We start from the raw sequence: 13387 nt of genomic DNA, 5'->3' as shown, positions 1-13387 counted from the left end.
ATTCACGGCCCCCCTACCGTCCGCGTACACACTCACGCCCCGGGGGCGCGGCCGCCACGTGGGGAGTGGCGCGGGGGTGGCCCTCGGACCGCACCCCCTCTGGTCCTGGCTGTGTGGGCCCCGCTTTCCCCCAGCGCTGGAGACTCCGAGCCCGGCCGGTCCCACATTCCACGCGAGCTGAATTCCCGCCCGCATCCCGCCCGGGCAGCAGGAATTGCGGGCTCCGGGAGGCGCTCGGGCTCCGAGAAGCGGCTCAGCCCCGCGCCCCTCCCTCCGCAGTACCGCTGCGGGCGGACCAGGATTCCCGCGGGTCCTGGCGGCTGCGAGCGCGAGGCGGCGCGGATTCGCGGCTCGGTTCCGGCGCGACTGCTCGCCGCGCCCGCCTCGCCTCCCGCGGCTGCCCCGTGCACTGGGCGCTCTTCGGCGCGTCTGCCCAGCCCGTCTCGGCTTTCCTTCTCCTCCCTCTAGTCCCAGCGTCACAACTCCGTCGACCTCCGCTGCCCTGAGAGCGCATCCAGCGCGGGCGGAGTCGGACGGACTCGGGCTTCACGCCTCGCGCGGGCACCTCTTCTCCCGGGCACTGAGGCCCAGGTGAGTACCGCGCGGGCAGCTGGGGCCGGGACGGCAGGCGGCAGCGGTTCTACAGTCCTACGCGAGCCCCTGGTACCCGGCCGCGCTCCGGGGTTTCAGAAGGAGAGGATCTGGAAGAGGAGACTGTGGCTCCGGGGAAAATGCTGCTGGCAAAGGAGCTAGCAGGGGGTGGATGTTGGGCCCAGGGGTATCTGACCTGCGCCGCTGCAGCCTTCTTGATCCTTCTCCCAGCTTGAACGCCTCATCGGCTGTGGTCGTGGTGGGATCACGCCCTGAGAGAGGAGAGGAGAAGGATGGGTTCAGGGAAGGGCTGCGGGCACCCCAGAAATCTGGCGTGCAGGCCGGGAGCTGTCCAGCCTCGCGAAGAGCCCTGGGCTGGAGTTTGCCCGGACTTGCCTGGAGCTGCTGAAAAGGGAATTGAAATAGAGGAGGCCTTGTTGGAAAGGTGGGCAGTGGAATTCAGTTACCTCCTCACGCCCCAGCCCTTGATGACTCCCTGAAGGATCCTGAGTGGAGTCGGACCTCACTGTAGTTCCTCTGTGCCTTCTTACCTGACCAGGCTGAGAGGACTGAACTGTGTTCTCTCCTCTTCCCCACACTGACGCTTGGGTCCCAGGGAGTCTTCAGCTGCTAGTCCTCCCTCTTTTCTCTCCTGGATCTTGCCTCAAGTGGATTTATAGCTTACAGGGCCCTGGGGTCCCAGATCACAGAACTGAGCTGGGGGCCCAGCTAAGGCCCCACTGGGCAAGTCAGGTCTGTGGAATAAAGCCTTAGTGTGAAAAAAGGTGCTGGGGGCTCAGGTGGTAGCTGCCATTGGAATGATCCAGGGTGCTGGGACAGAGTTGACAGTGACAGGGGTCACCCTGGGCACAGACTTTGATCATGTGGGCCCTGAATGCCCTAGGACCAGCCAGGGAAGGAGTGGGACAGAGCAGGGCCCTTGTCCGGCCATTGGCCACTGTCCTGAGCAGGCTCCGTGGTCCCACCCTAGCTGCAAGAGCTGCGATGGAGCTCTGTGTTTGAACCCGGCTAGAGATACTGGGCTTTCCTGGACTCTGGCCTAGGGAATGGTCACCTTGAGGCAGCCCAGGTCTTTCACCTTTCCCAGGCCTGGGAGGTAGGAGGAAGGCTGGTAATCCTGCAGTGAAGTCTCTGCTTGTGCCAGCCCTAACCAGGCCTGTGTGATATTGAAGCTTGGGCTTTCAACCTGGAGCTGCCATCATCTCCCTGGGCAGGAGTAACTCTGGTCCAGCCTGCCTAGCTCTTGGTTTTCCTTCCTGTATGTTGGGAATAACAGTACTATAGGCGGCCCACCTCTCTCACTAAGGTAGGTCAGATAGTAGTGTGAGACAAAGGGGGCGTAAAGCTCTCAGATAGGTGTTTACTCTGGTAGTTTCCATTGTTGCTGTTCAGTGAGAGGCAAGGCATTCTCCCTTCCTAACTAAATCTCAGTTTCTCCACCTGTAGCATGGGATTGCAGAGGTTTGGACCAGTCGACCTCTCTGGCATTTCTCACTCTCATGGTCTGTGATTCTGTGAATCTGGCTCAGTTCCTGTTGGAGGAAGTCTGGACAGTGGGCAGGTGTTTCGATTTCCACTGAGGCTAGAAGAACAATGACCAACAGGCAAGGTGTTTTTTTTTTGTTTGTTTGTTTTGTTTTTTTGTTTTTTAAATTATACTTTAAGTTCTGGGATACATGAACAGAATGTGCAGGTTTGTTACATAGATATACACACAGGCACGGTGTTTTAACAAGTACTTTTACATGTATCGTTTTACCTGTACCTCTCAGCCCTGTGAGAGAGCACTGAGATTATTATCTTCATTGCCTTGATGAGGGACCCAAGATTTGTCCAAGGGCACAAGGACCTGTGAGTTTCCACTCATCATTCTTCCCGTTACCGTGGGATGGGGGCCTATGGAGGCAGCAGCTTTGGCTGGTACAACAAAGAGAGCCCACAGCCCTGTTTCTGTTAGTTCTCAAGCGCAGGCCAGGGCCTGCTGAGGCTCCTGAAACCATCTTCCCAGGTCTGTGCTGAATTGAGAGGCATCAGCAGTAGAGCAGTAGCCAGGCTTCTAGGTTATCAGCTTGTCACCCAGCAAATCAAAGTCCCAATCCCGCCATGCCCTTTAGCAGCCCTGTGACTTTGTGTGAGCCACATTGCCTCTTGGAGCCTGAGTTTGTGCATCTTACAGTGAGAACAATAATGCCTGCTTTTCAGGATTGCTCTGAGGCTCCACAGATGAAAGAAGGCATGCAATTTAGGTGCCCTTTAAATGTTAGATGCTGGCCTGGGGTGGGAAGAAGTTTGAAGTAGGAAAGATATAATTCCTTTCTCTGCTTTGGAAATTTTAGACCTTGCACAAGAATATGGGTTTTGTCTTGAGTCAGAATTTTCTTGTGTTTGAGTTAAGTTTCCCCCAGGAAGTCTTGACATTGCTCTCAAGATTCTCTGTGGGACACTAGGGCTGAGACATGGCCACTGGTAGAGACATCTGCAGCTGAGCAACCCCTTTGTCCTGGAGAACCCCACCACCTTCTCAGGCTCTGGGGAGAAGTCATCCTCAGAGCCACAGCACGTAGGCAGGGTGTACACAGAGAGGTCAGACACCCTGCCTGGCCCATGCAGACACAGAGTGGTTTGGGCATGAGAACAGGTGTGCACACGCGCACACACATACAGATAACAACCATGCAATTTAGCACAGGACTGAATGTACAGATTCACAATAGGAACACACAAACTTGCACCATTAGCCTGAATATTCGTAGTCACACAAAGCAACACCCAGTGGTAAATACAGGCATGCGTTTAAACGGGGAGATACACAGAACCCGCACATAGGCTGAAATAGGCTCAAGTAGGCACTGCTTTGCTGACACAGAGATACCTGACACGGCTTTGCTGACACAGAGATACCTGTGGCTCTTGGGGCCACAAACATGGAAACTCTCAGCTGGTGTGCCAAGTCACACACAGAGGCACGCCGTCATACTCACACACATGAGCACATGGAGCCAGCCATGCACACCCTCTCACCCAGATGCACAAAGAGGCTCACCCCACACATCACAGAGACACACAGACATATCTACCCCCACCCTGTAAGAAACAGCAGGTCTGCTCAGGGGATCAGAAAGCAGAGGAAGGGGCTGCATCCAGCCCAGAGTTTGGTCCACATGGTTTGGTTGCAGTGCTAGGTCCAAGGAAACAGGGAAGGCTTTTCTTTTCGTATTTTTTCCCACTCTCCTTGTCTATGGAGGGCAGCTCCCAGCCAGGCCGCCGCCAGTTTCAGAGGCTCCCGGGCCTCCCTCCCCAGCGGGGCCTCTGCCCAGCCCGCCCCCAGGCAGGAGCTGCTTGGGCTTTCCCAGAGCACAGCGGCCTCCTCCAGGCTCTGGAGTGTGACCGAGCGCCTGCTCATTTGACACAGGTCACCGAGCCTCCAGCAGATGGGGCCCTCGCTGTGGGGGGTCTCTGAGCTGGGGGCTGTGGGGGGCTGGGAGTGGGAGGGCGGCTCTGCAGGGATGAAGGACAGGCTACACAAGCTCCAGCTGCTTATACTCTTTCTGCAAAGCCCCGGGTTACAGACGTGGGCCCTAGAATACAACTATACTCATGAGTCAGTCACTATCAGCACCCTGGCAGCCACATACACAGGGCAGTATTCCAGACACACATCCCAGATGACAGGGGGCCTGACAATGGCACGCCAAGCACAGCTTTGGGAAGGAGAAAGAGGAAGAGCCTTGCTCAGTGTCTCCTGGAGGCAGCTGGGTCTAGCTGCTTTCCCCCTTTGGTCTCTGAGCCCCTGAGCTCTCTTCTGCGAGTTGGTCAGTTGGTTAGGAGTCCAGGATGGGCTGAGAGCAGATGCAGTTTCAGACCTCAGGCCTTTTCAGTGCTGGGGGAAGACAGGCTCCAGGATGCTCCACCTGGATTCCTCACAAGTCAGGAATGCTGAGAAGATACAAAGAGGAGAGATAGGGCCCATGGGAAGTGCTGCCAGACGGGCTGTGTATCTCAGGATGCCTCCTGCATGCAGGGACTTTGAGTTTTTGAGGCTGGCTGGACTGGGGCAGCACCTGCGAGCCACTTCTTTCCCTCCTGGCAGTCTCCTTATGCCCTGGATCTTGCCTTTTCAGAGTGGCCTGGCTTGGCAGTCAAGGGTCCTGGGTTCCATCTTGGCCCTGACTCAGGCCTCATTTTGGGCCAGTGTCAGCCTCCTAACCCTCTGTGCCCTCATCTAAAAATTGGGCAATATGGTCTCTGTTGGCTGCTTGAGAAGATGGGGGGTGAGATCACTGCTTGAAGAAAACTTGGAAAGGGAAAGTGTGGCTTGATTTCCCTCCCTGGCCGGCCATCTGGGGTGAGTAAGAGGCTGTGTAAGCAGGCGTGGAACCTGCCTGCTCCCCTAACCAGTTCTTGCTAACGAGTGTCAGGAGGGACCACGCCCACTGGGGCTTGCTGCCCGCTCATTCTGAGCTGCACTGTGGTTTTGACTGGAAGAGTCTGGCAGGGTCCTAGCTGTCATAAATTCCCAGTCTTAGGAGGGTGCCAGGGTCATCTTATTGATCCACTATCTTGGTGAGGGTGGGTGCCGTCTAGACAGATTCGTAGTGCTTGCCACCATCCTAAAGTTTCCTCACATAGGATGAGCTCACCCTTCTGAGCCCTCAAAGCCCCTACCTCTTTCCCTCGAAGCTCAGCCCCTCCAGGTGTCCAGTTCTTCTGTCCTCCTTGTGGTCTTTAGAGCCCGAGGCAGAGGAGAGGAGTAATAGCAGTGCTGTTGCTGCCTTTGGCAGAAGAGAAAGGAGCGATCTAACTTATTTAATCTCAGGTCTTAGTGAAGGGAAGGAGGGACGGAAGGTGAAATATCTCTTGGGGAAGAATCTTTCCTTGTATTTTTGTTTTCCTGCCTCAGCCCCTAGGCAATGGGTGTGGGTAGGGGTCCTCCCAGAGTGTCAGTAGAATATTCAAATTAGGGGTGGTCAATTGCTCTTGAAATTTACTTTCATTTTTAGCAGAATGTCAGCCTTTGAGCCGGTGTTAATGCCCACAATCCGGTTATGCAGAACACGCTCTCTGCAAATCGGTAAATCATTAGCGGGGATTAATCACTCTGAAAGGCTGGGACCAGGCTGTAGTTTCTTTCTTTCTTTTTTTTTTTTAAAACATACTTTTTATCCGGATGGCTGCAAAATTCACCACCACAGGATAGGGTGGGAGCAGCGGACGATAATTTAAGTCCTTGTCACCATCATTAGAAAAGCGAGATGCCTTCCTGGGCCTGGGGTTGACTTTGTAGTCCAGTTGAAGGCTGGGAGTAGGCAGTTTGGGTGGGGTGGGAGGAAGGGGGGGCAGCTCCCTTGTGATTATGTGTGTTATGATGTTTATAATAGTGCGTAGGTGGCTTGGTGTGCTTGTATATATGGTGACTTTACGTTAGCATGCTTGCATGAATTCATATGTTTCTACTTTATAGATGCCCATTCGTGTGCTTGTGGTAGGGCGCTTGGTTTGTATTAGTGTCAGACACTTGGTTTGTAATTGCGTCAGACAGTGCTTCCGTTTGACAGGGTTTTTGGGATACTGTGTTATTGTGTGTGTGAGTACATCCCCTCTGGTGGGAGACCACATCTCACCCTCCTCAGCCTCAGGGAAGCTCCCTAGGGGAAGAAGGTAGAACAGGAGGGCAGTCCCAATCAGCACCTGCTGGGGGGTGTGGCTCAAGGTTGATTTACATATTCATGAGCTAGCTGCCTAGTGGCTTGGGGAGCTCTCTTGAAGAGACTCAGTCTGAGCCCAAGTGGGAGACCTCTTAGGGCAGATGGGGAGGTCAGGCTGTCACTGTTAACACCTCTTATTCCCCAATCTCAGGTGTAGTGGCTGCCTCCACCCCATGGCTCAGGAAACTCTGACACCCACAATTCCTGAAACGTGACCTCTGCATAGCCACAGTACACATAACTCTAGCTTCCAGTAGGGTAAGAGTAATGTGGCCACTCTATCAGGAAGCTGTCAGTTTCTGGACACTCCTGTCAGGGATCTTGGGGAAGGAAGGTTATTCTTCCAGCCAGGATTAAGCTGATAAATGGGACCACCTCCCCATTCTCTGTTCACAATGGATCAGCCTTCTTATTCCCTCTCTTTCTCCCTAGCTTAATGTAGCCCAGCTTTGGAGTAGTAATTACCTTCACATGACCCAGTCATCATACTCCCTGGGTGTTGAGCAGAGCGTGTGTGTACGGGGATGAGGTCAGGACTTTCCCTTCCCCTCTAGTCACAGAGTGTGAGGTTTGAGGTGGGATTTAATGGGCCTGGTCCTTACATCAACACACATTTTCCTCTAACCACCCCCACCTCCCTGTCCCAATATAGGGTCAGCTTGGCTAGCCTGGGCATCACTGTTCACTACTCCCTAGATGGCACAGGTGCCCTGTATTCCTGTACATGTGCCTCGTTCATCATCCCACTGTATGTCTCCCCACGCCTCCAATGTAGTAGTCTAGCCTGTAGTCAGGGGAAAGAATGGAATGATCCAACGACTTGGCTTTTGCAAGGTGGGAAGGTCTGGGGAAAGTTGGCTGGGCTTATTGCTGATCTTTTTTCAGCTTTCTTGTGGGGGTAGCAGGTGGAGGGTGGAAGTGGTGAAGGAGGATTTAGGAATTATATTTTGGCAGGGACTTCTCAGCATCTTTCTATATCTCTGGTGGCAGACATCTGTCTGAGCTTAGGGTAGCATCTGCCTAGGCTAGAGATAACATCTGTTTGAGGCTGGGACACCTGGCTGAGCCCAGCACATTATCTGGCCCTGGGACAGCTTCTCTCTGGGCTCAGGACATGTGTTTGAACCTGGCATAACATCTGTCTGGGCCTGATACATCATCTTCCTGGCCTGGGGGCAATGTCTGTGTGAGCCCTGGATGTGTGTTTAACTTGGGGACATCTGCTGGGCCTGGAACAATACCTGTCTGAGCCTGGGGATGGACTTGTCATTGCAGATAAAATCACCCCTGAGCCTCAGCTTTGGTTTGTGGCTGAACACAGAGTGTGTGCAGAGCTCATGTCCCTGTTCTCCTTTCTACCGAGGAAAGGGATCTTAGGTGGAATGCCTCAGTTTACCTTCAGTTGTTGGCCCATTGACCTGGTTGCTCTGGGTACCTGGAGCACTGGCCAAAGCCTACAACCCCAGTGGCTCTGGGAAACCAAAGTCAAAAGAACGTGTGGGGAGATTGATAGGTTATAAAATCCAGCGACCGGTCTAGGATGATTCTCCCTTCCTCCAATCCCTCATCTAGGTACTTGAGTCAGGTCACAGTGTTCCCACTAAGATACAACTTGGACATGTCACTTGGCACTTGGCTCTTGAGAACGCTTCTATTTATTTATTTGTTTATTTATTTATTTTTTTGAGACAGAGTCTCGCTCTGCTGCCCAGGCTGGAGTGCATTGGTGTAATCTCGGCTCACTGCAACCTCTGCCTCCCGGGTTCAAGCTATTCTCCTGCCTCAGCCTCCCATGTAGCTGGGACTACAGGTGCGTGCCACCACACCCGGCTAATTTTCCTGAGAACACTTCTATTGCTCCCTATTATGTACATCAGCAGGCCCAAAGTCCCTGGTAATCCTGCCTCTGCTGACCCTCTGAATCCAGCAACACTGAGCTCTGTTCCTGCAAACACACGTGGCCCTCCGAGACCCCTTATCTCCACACATGTGGCTCCCTCTCCTTGGAACGTCCACCGTCTCTGCTTTATATCCTTCAAATCCCAGCACAAGGGTCACCAGCCCCGGGAAGTTTTCCCCTCTAGACTAAGCCACAGACTGTCCTGCTTCCACAGTCCATTTGTGTATTAGCCTTTACAGGCTTGTGTTGTCATTAATTCTTTGTGTGTCTGTCTCTCCTATGGGACTGTGAGCTCTGGGGCTCTGGGACTGGATCTGCTTCACCTCTGTCCCCCAGCACCCAGCTCAATTTCCGGTCTATAGTAGGCACCAATAAAGAATGCCTGTTGAATGACCACAGGTTGTGCCCCTGTGATCTCATTTCCTTCTTTTTTTAAAATGGGGGTAAGACGGATACTATAGACACTGGTTTTCAGTCTCAGAAGAAGAAGTGGGCTTCAGAGAAGATGGCATGTCTTTTTCATACCTGATTGGTTGACTGTAGCCAAAAGCACTGGGTAATGGACCCAGAGTGCCCTGGACAAGAGCCTGGTGGAGCCCTGTCCTCCCCAAGGTTCTTTATCTTTGACCAAGATGAAGATATATAGGCTGGTAAGATTTGATACATTTGCTGCTGACAGGAGTGGGAAAGTGCAGTGAAGGTCGGGGGCAGCAATGAATCCAGACATAATAGCCTCTCTGTGGGCTGCAGGGATGGGACTAAGTCTAATAAGGAAGACTGTGTCGGGCAAATGTCAGGACCTTGACCTGGGTCCAAACCCAACTCCTCGGGGGCAGGTGGGAGAATAGAGGCCTGGCTCAGCGCGAATGGAGAAGTTACAGGGTTCCTAGGTTTGCTCGTCTTGCCAGAGAGGGAAAGTCACAAAAAGTGTTATCAATATCAGTGTTGTGTCCAGAGCAAGCTGCTTTCACTGGTCAGGACACCCTTGCACCTGACCAGCTTCAGAGGGACATGGATCCCTAGGAATGTGTATGGGGACAGAGGCCAGAGTAGGGGGCCATGTGGAACCGTGAAGAGGTGGCTGAGAAGTGAATGTTCTGAGGACATGGTCTCTGCTTTTGTGACTTTTATTCCACCAAATAGGAATATCTTCATGTTTTTTGCTGATGATAAAAACAATACAAGCTCATTTGTAAACACTAGAAAAATAGTATACAGAATAGAAAATGGAAGTCCTGGCCGGGCGCGGTGGCTCAAGCCTGTAATCCCAGCACTTTGGGAGCCCGAGATGGGCGGATCATGAGGTCAGGAGATCGAGACCATCCTGGCTAACACGGTGAAACCCCGTCTCTACTAAAAATACAAAAACTAGCCAGAGGTGGTGGGCGCCTGTAGTCCCAGCTACTCGGGAGGCTGAGGCAGGAGAATGGCGTAAACCCGGGAGGCGGAGCTTGCAGTGAGCTGAGATCCGGCCACTGCACTCCAGTCCAGGCGACAGAGAGAGACTCCGCCTCAAAAAAAAAAAAAAAAAGAAAAGAAAATGGAAGTCCTCCATCAGCCTCTCTGCCTCACTCCTCATAACTGCTCCTGGTGGCTATATCTTTCCAGAACCTTTTTTGTGTGGAGGCACAGTACTTAATAACTTAATAGCTTAGGTTAATTGAGGGTTTATGATGTGCAGGTACTGTGCTGAATGCTTCTACCTGAGTTTACGCATTGCATCCTCACAAAAACATTATGGGTTAGCTGCAACTATTATTCCCATTTTACAAATGAAGAAACGGAGACTCAGAGAGTTGAACTCAAACTTGCCAAGGTTATCCAGGTAGTAATCTGTATCGGTATATATGGATCTATTATGTACAGATATATAGATAGATAGAGATACGAATTCTTTTGGCAGAAGATGGAACCACGGTGCATATAGTGTTTTGTAACTTGTTTTTTTTTTTTTTTTTTTTTGTTGTTGTTGTTATTGTCGAGATGGAGTGTTGCTCTGCTGCCCAGGCTGGAGTGTAGTGGCGCAATCTTGGCTCACTGCAACCTCCGCCTCCCAGGTTCAAGCAATTCTCCTGCCTCAGCCTCCCAAGTAGCTGGGATTACAGGTGCCCACCACCACGCCCAGCTAATTTTTGTATTTTTGGTAGAGTCGGGATTGTACCATGTTGGCCAGGCTAGTCTCAAACACCTGACCTCGCCTGGCCTCCCAAAGTGCTGGGATTACAAGTGTGAGACACCATGCCTGGCCTGTAACTTGTTTTTTTAAATTCACGGTGTTTTTGGATGTGTCTCTATTTTTTTATACATCTTATCTACCTTACCCTTTTGAAATGGCTGTACAGTATTCATTGTGTTGATGCACTGTCATGTATTTAAAATCTACTGATGGACATTGAGATTGCAGCTTCTGCCTCTAGTCTGCAGGGCTGTCCTGGGCCCCAGGGAGTAGATAAACTCTTTGTGACCTGAAGGAGCAGAGTTCAGATCAAGCCATGGATATTTTAGGGAGCTAGCGTTCGGGTTCCCCATTCTAAGGACCACCTTGTCACAGACTGAGCTCCCTGACTCTGGAGGAGTTGAGTAAAGGCAGAGTACCTGCTCTCAGGAATGCCGCAGGAGGATTTCTGTATCAGGCTGTGGTTTGGGGGGAGCGTGGGTGGGGCCTGAGGTATAGGGAAGGGAGTGCTGGTTTTACAGCTTGGAGACCTGCTCAAGTCCCTGTTCCGGCTCCTCCCAGTGCTTCAGTTTTCCCCATCTGTAAAATGAAAATAGAATACCACAGTAGTTCAGATCATGGGCTTGGAGCAAGGCAGACCTGATTCTGAGTGTAGGTGCTGCCTCTTACCAGCTGTGTGACCACAGGCAATTCGCTTAAACTGTCTTAGCCATACTTAACTTTAACCCAGGAATACAGTACAAATAGGTGTGTGTGTGTGTGTGTGTTTGTGTGTGTGTGTGTGTGTGTGTGTGTGTGTGTGTGTGTTTTGCGGCAGGGTCTTGCTCTGTTGTCCAGGCTGGAGTGAAGTGACATGATCACAGTTCACTGCAGCCTCGGCCTCCTGGGCTCAAGCAATCCTCCCACCTGAGCCTCCTGAGTAGCTGGGGACTACAGGTGCATGCTACCACACCCAGTTATTTAAAAAAAATATGTTTTGTAGAGACAGGACCTCATTATGTTGCCCAGGCTGGTCTTAGACTCCTGGGCTCAAGCGATCTTCTCACCTGGGCCTCCCAAAGTGTTGGGAATATAGGCATGAGCCACCGCACCAGCCTACAAATAGTTTGTCTTTACATTTCAACTAATTTTTGTTTTTTATTTTTGAGATGGAGTCTCGCTCTGTTGCCCAGGCTGGAGTGCAGTGGTGTGATCTGGGCTCACTTCAACCTCTGCCTCCTGGGTTCAAACAATTCTCCTACCTCAGCCTCCCAAGTCGCTGGGATTACAGGCGCCCACCACAACGTCCAGCTAATTTATTTTTATTTTTAGTAGATACGGGATTTCACCATGTTGGCCAGTCTGGTCTGGAATTCCTGACCTCAGGTGATCCACCTGCCTCGGCCTCCCAAAGTGCTGGGATTACAGGCATAAGCCATCATGCCTGGCCTCAACTAATATTTTTTATCACCTGTTTTGGGCCAAGCAGTGGGGATATAGCCATGAAAAAGATAGACAAAGTCACTGTCCTCAGAGAATGTACATTCTAGAAGAGGAGGGAAGAGAATCAGACAGGAAAGAAGTAAACAGTTTCACAGAAGATGACTACAGATTGTACTAAGAGTTTTGGAGGGACTGTATTGGATGCTATGGTAGAGTTGCTGGAGGGGCCTAGATGCAGTGGTTGAGAAAACCCTCTCTGAGGATGTGACGTGGGAGCTGAGGCTTGGGGATGAGAAGGGCCGGTCACACTGAGAGCCATGGAGTGTCCTGGCAGGGAAGACTGTGAGGTGCCAAGGTGTCCTCATGTGTCCCAGGAACAAAAGGCCGCTGGTGTTGCTGGAGCCGAGTGGCAGAGGAGAGAGCAGCTGGAGCTGAGATCCAAGAGGGAGGTGATGCAGATCTAGCAGGCCCTTGCAGAAGGTGGTCAGGAGTCTGACATCCTGCTAAGGGTGAATTTCTATCTCTTAGGGTTCTCATGAGGGTTCAATGAGATATGCATGTTTGGGTTTCCCCAGAAGCAGATCCTGAGATAAGGATTTGAACGCATGCAGGAAAGAGATTCCAGGAAATGCTGGTAAGGAATGGGCCTGTGAGACTGGGAGGGGAGGAAGCCCACAGAGGGAGCCTCTTGGAGCAAGTTGCGAGTTACAGTATGGGTAACTGTGCCACTGAGGATCACTGGGTGCCTGTGTTGAACACACTTCTGAGAGTTACCCCACTTGCTAGATGAGGGAGCCAGGCCATTTATGTACTGTCATGTCAGTCGTTCTGGGGGTTGGAGTGGAGGTTAATTCTCCAGCACTCTGGGCCTGCCTTGGGAGGGCAGAGCAGCCTCCTGGAGACCAGAAGAAGCCCTCAGGCAAAGATGCAGCTGCAGGCATTTGGAAGTCAGGCTGGAGTACACTGAAAGGGTAGGGCCTGGAGGAATGGGGGTGGAGCGCCAGCACTATCTGCTACTCATGGAGAGCCTGTGGCATGGGAAGCACCCAATCAATGATAGTAATTATTACTGATAATATTAATGGTAGTTTTACTAATGATTATTGTCATTGTGAGGGTTGAATTGGAGGATATGAATCATAGCTCACATATATTGGGTCTTTTTTTTTTTTTTTAGACAGAGTCTCACTCTGTTGCCCAGGCTGGAGTGCAGTGGCACGATCTCGGCTCACTGCAAGCTCCGCCTCTGGGGTTCACACCATTCTCCTGCCTCAACCTCCCGAGTAGCTGGGACTACAGGTGCCCGCCACCACACACAGCTAATTTTTTGTATTTTTAGTAGAGACAGGGTTTCACTGTGTGGTATCGATCTCCTGACTTCATGATCCGCCCGCCTCAGCCTCCCAAAGTGCTGGGATTACAGTCATGAACCACTGTGCCTGGCCATATTAGATCTTTATAGGTGCCAGCAGTAAGTGCTTCTAAGCACTTTATAGGCTATCTCATTTCATACCTGTAGTAGCCAGTATGTAGGATAATGCATGGTGTGTAGCAGGCAGTCAGTAAATAGTG

Source organism: Colobus angolensis, unplaced genomic scaffold, assembly GCF_000951035.1.
Source record: "Colobus angolensis palliatus isolate OR3802 unplaced genomic scaffold, Cang.pa_1.0 Scaffold4, whole genome shotgun sequence".
NCBI lineage: Eukaryota > Metazoa > Chordata > Mammalia > Primates > Cercopithecidae > Colobus > Colobus angolensis.
This window is presented reverse-complemented; position numbering follows the sequence as displayed.